An 8,820-nucleotide genomic window follows, 5' to 3' on the forward strand; every position below is an offset into this window, starting at 1 on the left:
CAGTGAACTTGGAACAGTGCTTTTTTGTCAGTTTATTTAATTGCATCTAATGAGAACAGCTAGACGGGGCCAACTTAATTATTGTGGCTGTTCTGTGCCCCTACGTTCGTGATAGGTTTGTCATTCCCATCCTGAGCCAACAAGCCAACTTTCCGAGATTGGCTTGGGTGAGAGCTTTCCATTAGCGAAGGAGCCGCATACCTGGTACCACAGCAGAGAACTATTCCTGGTGTGTCTCCATCCCCGAGCGCCTCAGAAGGGAGATCTGGCCTGGGCTGGCAGAGGGAGCACTAAAAGGGAAGCTGCCGGGAAAAGCACCCGATTCACTTTCACAGGGGAATTTTAGAGGGAAACAGCTGTAGCTACACGGTCAAAAACCTAAATTGTTTTGTCTATTGATTGATGAGTTTTGGCAAAATCTCCTAGTTGCCCTTCTGTTATTCCTTCCAAGGGACTCTGGTGGAGAAGCATGGGGTAGTTCTCTCCTTCAGCCACGGCTGTGCAGGTACTACCTGGGCATCCTTCAGCAATAACAGCCCCATGCTTCCCAAAGGGACCTCAGGGTAAGGAAATGGGAAGAGGCAGGATGGAGCTGGCATCTTGGCTGGTGGAGGGCAGAGGAGGGGAGTCTGGAGATGCCGGCAGGGCTACATTGACAAAGTCTCGTGCTGGGGCATGGCCAGTAACTCTGAGCGTGGGGCATGAGCCGGACCAGTACCAGCAGCAGTCCCCAGTGTAGGCTCAGGAGCGGGGACTTGCAGGAAGCACCAAGTCTGAGCCGCAGGGGAAGGTGTCTTGCAGGCAGTGCAGGCATTGGAAGAAGGGACAAGAGTTGGCTTGGCTTGTGGTTTAACAGCTTGTTTTGCTTCCTGCAAAGCCTTGGTGCTGGCCAGGCTCTGAGGAGGAGCAGGAGATGAATTGGGAAGGACAGGTCTGCTGTGGTTTAGAACTTCACTGCATCAGTTCAATGAGTCAAGAGTCATTTACCCCCAGAGTTATTCCAGGTGTTTAGGTCGGGTTGTTAAACAAGTTCTGCTGTTTTCCAAAGTATTTAGGGGTGGTATTTTTTTTCCTGGGAAAATATTTTTTTCAGGGAAATTCATCAGTGCAATTTTTTAGGGCACCTGCTCATGCTGGAAGAGAAGTACCTCAAGAACAAGTTAACACAGTTGCGGGCAGACTCTGAGAACCAAAACCCGTTCAGGAGTCCAGTCCCCCTTGAGGGATATGACATCTCTCAGCAGTTGTGTCCAACCTGCTCACGTCCATCTCCGCTGCAGAATAAAAGACTAGCTAATTATGCTTCAGATGACATGTGTTTTTAAAAGTTAATAAGAACATCAGTTGATTAAAATGATAAGGCACAAGTGATGCTAATAATAATAATAATAAAAGGTGATAACCTTAATTTTGAAAATTAGTGAAAAAAATGACTGATCCATTAACTGACACTGCGGTAGGGATTACTCTGGAGAAGGGAGATCTGGAGTCCCTTTGGGAGAGCAGGTAGGTTTCTGCTGTCTGAGTAGGCACAGGGCCACCACAGCAGCTAACGGCAGTAGACAGGAGGCATATGAAGAGCCTTAATTAGCTTGGTTGTTATTCTTCCATCACAAGCAATTCATTAATTCCTGCCTTATCTACCCTGCTGTCCCCTCTCTGAACTGCACAGTCCCATAAAAATAGGAGCTCTGGGGGGAATGGGTAAAAGTGGGGAGATGGGAGCCCCCCCCAAGCAGCCCAGGAGATGCTGAAGGGCACAGAAATGGGCAGGGTCATTGGCAAAAACCCACATGTGACAGTCCTCAGTACAAACGCAGGGCAACCCTGCTGTGCTACTAATTGGTCTAATTGGCTCCAGCAGGGAACCCAGCCCAGGTGGGTGAGGACAGGCACTTGGTAACTGAGCTCCTGCTGGTCCCTACAAGTTAGTGCAGAACTGCAAACCGGAGGCCAGGACCCTGCACCCAGGGAGGGAAGCGCTGGCCCTGCAGCTCCTGCTTTGGGATCCAGGGAAGGAGCGGAGGTGAGAACTCTGGGTTTAGTTGTTACTGTGTTGGTTTGCTCAGGGGCAAAGTTGCCGGCTCCTTTGGACTGCCTGGGACTGGGCTGGGCTGTGTGAGTGGAAGGTGCTGGGGGTGTTTTTGGGTAGTGCCAGGGATGTGTGGCTGGGTAGCTTCCTTGCGTTTCATTGGGTGTCGCTGGAGGCAGAGCGGGAACTGGAGCACAAAACCTTGGGATCCCTTGGGCAGAGGTCTCCACCGGCTGTGGGGCTTTGCTGTGCTGCTTGTTGGTTCCTTTCCCCACCAGCAAATGCCCCAAAGCTCCCGACTTGCTGAGGACTTTGATATTACTCAAGGGGACTTTGATGCCCCGAAGCCTGCGTGACTGGAAAGCCTGCCAGGCACTCGGGGAGCATGAAATTTGGTTAGAAATCATCTGAAGCTTGTACTTTTTTCCTTTGCTTTCTGCTTTTTTTTTTTTTTTTTTTTTGGTTTGTTTCTGTCCCATAACCACAAGGAGTAGGAAAGTTGGTTTTCCTTTTTAAAGCAGACTCGGATTTCTGTACCACCTCCTGGAGCTTTGTTTAAAGCAGGGGCGGAGAAATCTTACCCAAGTCCCTCTAACCCCAGTATCGTCAAGCCTTAAACTGAGAAAATGAGCAAAGGCTGAGAGGTGAAAGAGAAATGCTGAAGGTCAAATGAGTGGCCAGATGCCTGCAGCAAGCCATGGAACCCCTCTTGCTGGAGGACCTGCCCTGGTTTACCAGGCTGGTGGCAAGTTCTGCCTGCTGGAGCTCAGCTGAGGAGCCAGGATACGTGGTCTTTTTTCGGCTCAGTTTTTCAGTCAGAGCAAGCTCTAAGTAACGGGGGAGTGAGCTGCAGGGGTAAACCCTGTCCCCCCCTCTGCAGGGCTGTGACATGTGTGATGGAGGTGAGACGGGAAGTCCATGCCCCCATATTGTCCCCTGCCCGCAGCAGCACTAGACCTGCTCTTGGTCTCATGTGCAGGTGATGCCATTATGGCTTTTCTGCCTCAAAAAAGTGTTTTTTAAACACTTGAGAGGAGTGACAGAAATGAGAGCTGTTTGTCACGGTGCTGAGCTGCTGCTGTGGACCTGTTGGTCCTCCGTTCTGCTGCTGTTGTGACCAGCCATGGGGACAGGCCCTCCGTTCCCCAGCAAACTCAACATTCCGGGCTTGATCCTTGGTGCTTTAAACCCTGTGACGGTGTGAGCAGAGGAAACAGGCTGTTCGTGCGCTTAAAATTGGGTGTCTGTGGGTACATGGAGGTGGAAAGGAGAGGCTGGGCAGCTGTGGGAGGAGAGGCTGCGTCAGCCTGACCCCCCTGTAGGACATGTACGTGGAGGGGAGGACACCAGTGGGGTGGCAGTACTGGGGGATGTGTTGTAGGGGTGAGAGCCTGTCTGGGGGATGGATTCATCAGGTGGGCATCCATGGGGACCTGGGACCCCCATCTGGGCTGGACACCTGGATTTTCACCCTCCCTGCACACCTAGACACTGGTGGTCCCCAAAACCTGCTCTTTTAGGGGCGATGCTACTGGTATTCCATAAGGTCTCCAGGGGTGAAGGCACTGCCATCAGGGTGAAAAAGCCTTTCTGAAGGTAAATAAAGCCTCAAGGTGTCCTATTATTGTAAAAGGAGCTGCCTCCCGCATGTGACCTTGGGGTGCGTGTTGATGGGTACCTGCCGCAAGGGTTTAGTTTGAATCTAAATCCCCTCTCCCTCTCTCCCCTGGAATGGGAGCTGTCATCGTGTTGCTCAATCTTTTAAGTCGGCCTGAATGCTGCTTGTCTCTCTTCTTTAAGAAAAAGTCTCTGGGATGCTGCATGAGGTCGTTGCTCTGTTTTAAGGTGTGCTCTCATTCATCTGTTAGTATTTGCCTCGTCTCCTCTGCCTCGTGACTTGGGTGAAGGTGCGTTCCTGATGAAAAGTTTATTTTAATGAAAGTGGGGGAGGTGGCAGCCTGCAGGTCTGTGAATAGACCTGTTGCTGAGGCCATTGTGGTCTCTTAAAATGGGCATTGGTTGGGAGGGGAGGAGCGATGGGCACCTGGGATGGATGCCCCTGTTGTCACCCCTTGCCTCCCAGGTGAGAGCATGGCCATGGGCTGGAAGAGGAAGGTGGAAATTGTGCTCTTGCTGCTCTCTGATAGAACACGCAACTGTGAAACTGCTTGAAATGCCCATCATAAGGAACACAAACCCACCAGCAGCTGACAGCAGGATGTTGGGGATGGACCAGCAGTGGGACATTTGCTGCCGAGCCCTGGCTGGGGAGCATCGGGCTGGTCTGTTGGGGAGGCATATATCTTGGGTGAGACATGATCCCTCTGCCAGGGATGAAATAAGCTCTCACAGCAGATACTTTCCCCTGCTGACTTGTGGTCTTTTTCCCTTTTTGGCCCCAGACCACAACCTGCTTGATGGGATCATCTTTAAGCAAGTCAATCAAAGGGCAGTTGTGGAGAAGAGACAGCAAACAGGAAGGGCGCAGTAGAAGGGCAAGTTTCAGAGTGACCTGATGCTGGGATGGGGACGCTAATCGCTGGACCGTGTGCTAAATGAATGGCTCCAGCAATGACATGGTCAGTCTTTTGATGAACATGGGGGGTGGGGGGGAACTGTCTGGCTCCAGGATGTTACCTGGCGACTCGCGTAGAGGAAAAGCCCTGGCACCAACCGGTGCGTGAGGCTGATGAGAGGTGATCTGGGCAGGTCATTCAGAAAATCTGGTTTGCTGGCCCCAGGGGGGACGTAATCACCTTGGCCTGATGTTATCTGGGAGGCCGAGTGTCAAGGAGGAAGCAGCGAAACAGGCAGGTAGGCGGGAGCTTCTGGCTCAGCGTCAAGCCCTGGGGTCCCAAGGAGGGCTGGTGCCTGGTGGGAGAGGGGATGTGGCTTCGCCGGTGCTGGAGAGGGATGCGAGGGGTCGGAGGAGTGCTGGCGTGAGGCTGAGCGCTGCCTTGGCTGGGTCTGGTTTAAGCCAACTCAACTTTTATCGATGTCCTCTCTGATGCTGGGTGCAATAGCTCTCAGACCTGTTTCTAAGCATGTTGTTTTAATGTGGCTGGTACTTGAGTCTCCCTCCCCGAGAATGGAATTTCAGCAAAATCTGTAATTTTAAAGAGAAGTTTCAGGTTTTTATCCGTATGTGCACCTTTGAAACTAGAAATTAATATGGTACCGATCCTGGCTGGGTGAGGGTGAGGGCTCTGGACATCACTGTGCGGTGAGGTGGTCCCAAATCCCACAAGGTCCCAAAATATGTATCTCTGTGGGAGTTGGGCATCCGGCTCCTGATGAGTTGGGCTGAAGTGACTTTCCCAAGGGTTCTGGGGCACGAAAGATCGAGGACCCCAAATCTCTCAGCCAACATTCAACTACCAAAGCATCTTGTCTACCTTAACAGGCAACAAACTCATGGGAAAACCTTGTTCGTATTGGCTGTTTTAACACTGAAATTGGTGTATTTCTAGGGTAATCACAAAGACATATTGGTTTATTATTATTTTCAGTGACATTCTTATTTTCACATGGCAATGTCATGAATAGAAGGGACCTGCTGAGTAAACAGCCGTTGCCTTTCTTTGTGAAGAGATTATGCTTTGTTGTACTTGCAGAAATGACTTCTGCTGCCATGTGTTGCCCTTTAAAAGCAAAATGATAATAAATAAGCAACAAAAAGCATGTCACTTAGATACGGTGCCTATTTGGAAGGAAAAATCAGGTTTGGTATCGTGTGCGTCGTTCAATTTATTTTATATTAATTTGATTTTTTTTTTTTTTCAGTGCAGCCTGATTAATTCCACATGTTTTCCCTCAAGGTTTGGACAGTAAAACTGCTTGTCTGAGTCATCGACTAGATAAATAATTGGCAACTTCAAGGTCCCATCTCCTAAATCATTCCACAGTTGCTCGTGGCCCTAACAGAGCTTGGTTGCTTGTGCGTTCGAGTCAGCCATAAAGTCTAATCTGGGCTTTCACTGGCCCCGGGAGACCAACAAACTGCCGATTACGGAGCCTCACGTCGGCTTGTCTTGGCACATCTGCTGGAAGAACACAGCGAGCCGCTAGGGAACGTGCGGTCGGGGTTGGTATTTATAGCCAGGGTGGAGGAACCTTCCTGAAACAGGCACCCTGGGGTGCACACCTGGCACCCACACCACCCTCCTGCAAGGAGCTGCTGTGATTCCCCGCGTGGAGGTGGCGGGGCTTGTCCTTCCTGGTGGATCTCCTCAACCTACAGCTTGGGAGGAGCCGACCTGCCATGCAGGGATGCCTGGGGATGCTGCGCTGGCCTCTGCGACTTAACAGGCTGATCCTGAAATGTGCCATCCCAGCGCCTTTATCTTCTCCAAATGCAGATATCCTAAATATAACCCCCACTCATGGATCCTGCAGAGTGGCCCATGTGGTGGGAAACGAGAAGCACAGCCACACGGGCTACATGAATATGACCCTGAACAGCCCCGTCCTTGCTGGGGTCCAGCCAGCGTGAGCATCAGGAGGTTTAAGATGGACATGTACCTGCTTCTTCATACGTGGTGGTTGGTTTATGAGAGGGACATGAGTCCACCTACTTGAATAAGAGAGAAGTTGGACTTCGGCTCTTCTGTCCCAGTGGGTTATTTCTGGCTTGGCTTATTTTTCAGGAGTGCCACTTTGAGTCTTGTGGAAATCAACCATGGTGGGTTACGCTTTGGATGTGGAGAAGTCATACTGCTGTCCTGGGACTGTAAGAGGAGCTGAACTGGATGCTCCCTTGCCTGGATAAGGTTTTTTTTCTGGGGGGGGTATGATTGCAGTTTAAAATGCAAGAAGGTGCCAAAAGCAGGATGAGAGACAGCTCAGCAGCGATCTCTGAGCTTAAGGAAAAATAGTGTAAAGCTGGAACAGACCCATTGCCTTCAGAGGTGGCTCCAGGCTTCTCAGCAGGAGAGCACAGCTTCTGCTGGATTGGAAAAATAAAGCAGCCCAAATGCCTCTCGTGAGCTGTCCTGGCCCCTTGGCTTCTATCAGGCGTGTTTGGAGCAAGTCTGGTGCCTTGGGATGAATGCCACTGAGCCCCAAGGAGGTCACTGGGGGTGGTGGGCATGGGGGGAGCAGAGCCCTGTCCTCCTTTGGATGGCATCAAGGAGATAAAGGTAAGTGAAGCTGAAGGAGAATGAATGGATTATGCTTTGCTGGAAAGAAAGCTCACTATAACACAGTGCAATGTGTGACAGTGACACCCGTGAGTGTTAAAACAGCTCATTGAGTTAAAGCTGAGCAAATCGGTGTGCTTTTGTGTACGTGTCCCAGTCACGATTTGAGCTACCTTGGCTTTTGCGGTGGCAATTTTGAACACGGGCATTTGAAGCCCACTCTAGTCCTTGTTTGACTGGTGCCTGGTTGGACACTGGGTGCAGATGCTGCCAACAGCATGGACACCGGCTTGGCTGGGGAGGTGACCAAGATCTTGTGGTTGTGCTAAGCAGGAACCATAGTGTAATCCCCCTGTTTAGTGCCTACGCTATCCCAATTAATACACTGATGAGAAACTCGATGGGCACCTTCCTGCAGAGACTAACCCCTGGTCTGCGATGGTCTGCCTTTGGTCCTCTCCACACTTCCTCTATTTTCCCAGGGAGAGGATTGCTTGCGCGGCTGAGATTTTGCTGCTTGAAGAATGGTTTCCAAAGAAAACCATTGTGTGTCCATGTACAATGTGTACCGTGGGGTGTGTGTCAGCACTGAGCTGGGGGCGGGGGGCAGGGGGGCTTCATCCTAGTCCTGGGGATGGCTGGGGGCTCCCAAGAGTTCTGTGCAAGGGGAAAGGAGCTGAGCCGGCCCCTTTGCTGGTGGATATTTCCCATGCAAATGGTTAACTCCCCTGTTCAGCCAACTTAGAGGCAGCCACCAGGTCTTGTTCTCTTCCCTAACCATCCTCTTGTACTTTAAACAGAGGCTTTCTTCCCTCTCCCTGCCCTCGTAACGTTCGGATTTGGGCCTAGGTCTAGCTGTTGCAGAGAACAGCTCTCTTCTCCATGGCTGCTCAGGCCCATCTCCTCCACCTCTTCTAGCCCAGGAAGGACTGAGCTGGTTCCTGATCTCCTTGTGGGACTAGAAGGTCCCTCCACGTACAGTGAACATTTGGTGGCGGAGAAGGGTGAAAAGCAGAGGACTGGAAGAAGCATTTTGTCAGTCAATGCAACTGGCAGAGTCAAGTTACATGTTAAAGTTTGCCAGTTGTCGGTGTGTTTAGCGTTTTGTACCATTATAAGAGTTTAGGAGCCCCAGTGCAGACTTACTGTGTTTTGTTTGTTGAGATTTGTGTGTTTTTCTTGTAGAAAGAAAGCTCGCCCGGCGATTTGCTGCATGCATTTATGCCTCTTTTTAATGTAAAGTGGAAACAAGCATCTGAAATCATTCTTCTCCTTCTGACAGCAACATCTGTAAAACCTTAACGCTGGAAGGAGGCAGGAACCGAGAGATTTATAACCCCCCGCTGAAATATTGGAACGACCTTATTTCCCGGCAATTAGCTTTGCTCAAAACATTTTTGTTTCCTATTAGAAGCAATCTACTAACATTTACATTGATGTGTTTAATAGTTGTTGGCCATCTCTGAATTCAAGCAGGCGAGGCAGGAGGAGAGGGGAGGAACAGGCTTTGTAAGCTGTGAGAACGTTTGTGTTGCGTCGTGTGTTGTGCTTGTTGATAGTGGTGAAAACATCCATCATGCTAGGCTCCAGAACGGGGAATGACATTTTTTGGGAAAGGGAAGAGAACTGGTGTTTGGCCAAAGCTTCTCT

The 8,820-nt window shown here is 50.5% G+C and overlaps 1 long non-coding RNA gene across 1 annotated transcript; it reads left to right on the forward strand.

The window, feature by feature from the left end:
• The first annotated feature begins 1,923 nt into the window (after window positions 1-1,923).
• LOC141747524 (uncharacterized) lies at window positions 1,924-7,017 on the forward strand. Its single transcript, XR_012588752.1, has 2 exons — window positions 1,924-2,026; window positions 5,816-7,017. It is a non-coding gene; the product is annotated as an uncharacterized LOC141747524 (long non-coding RNA).
• The last annotated feature ends 1,803 nt before the right edge of the window (window positions 7,018-8,820 follow it).

Source organism: Larus michahellis, chromosome 8 (assembly GCF_964199755.1).
Source record: "Larus michahellis chromosome 8, bLarMic1.1, whole genome shotgun sequence".
NCBI classification, from domain to species: Eukaryota; Metazoa; Chordata; class Aves; order Charadriiformes; family Laridae; genus Larus; species Larus michahellis.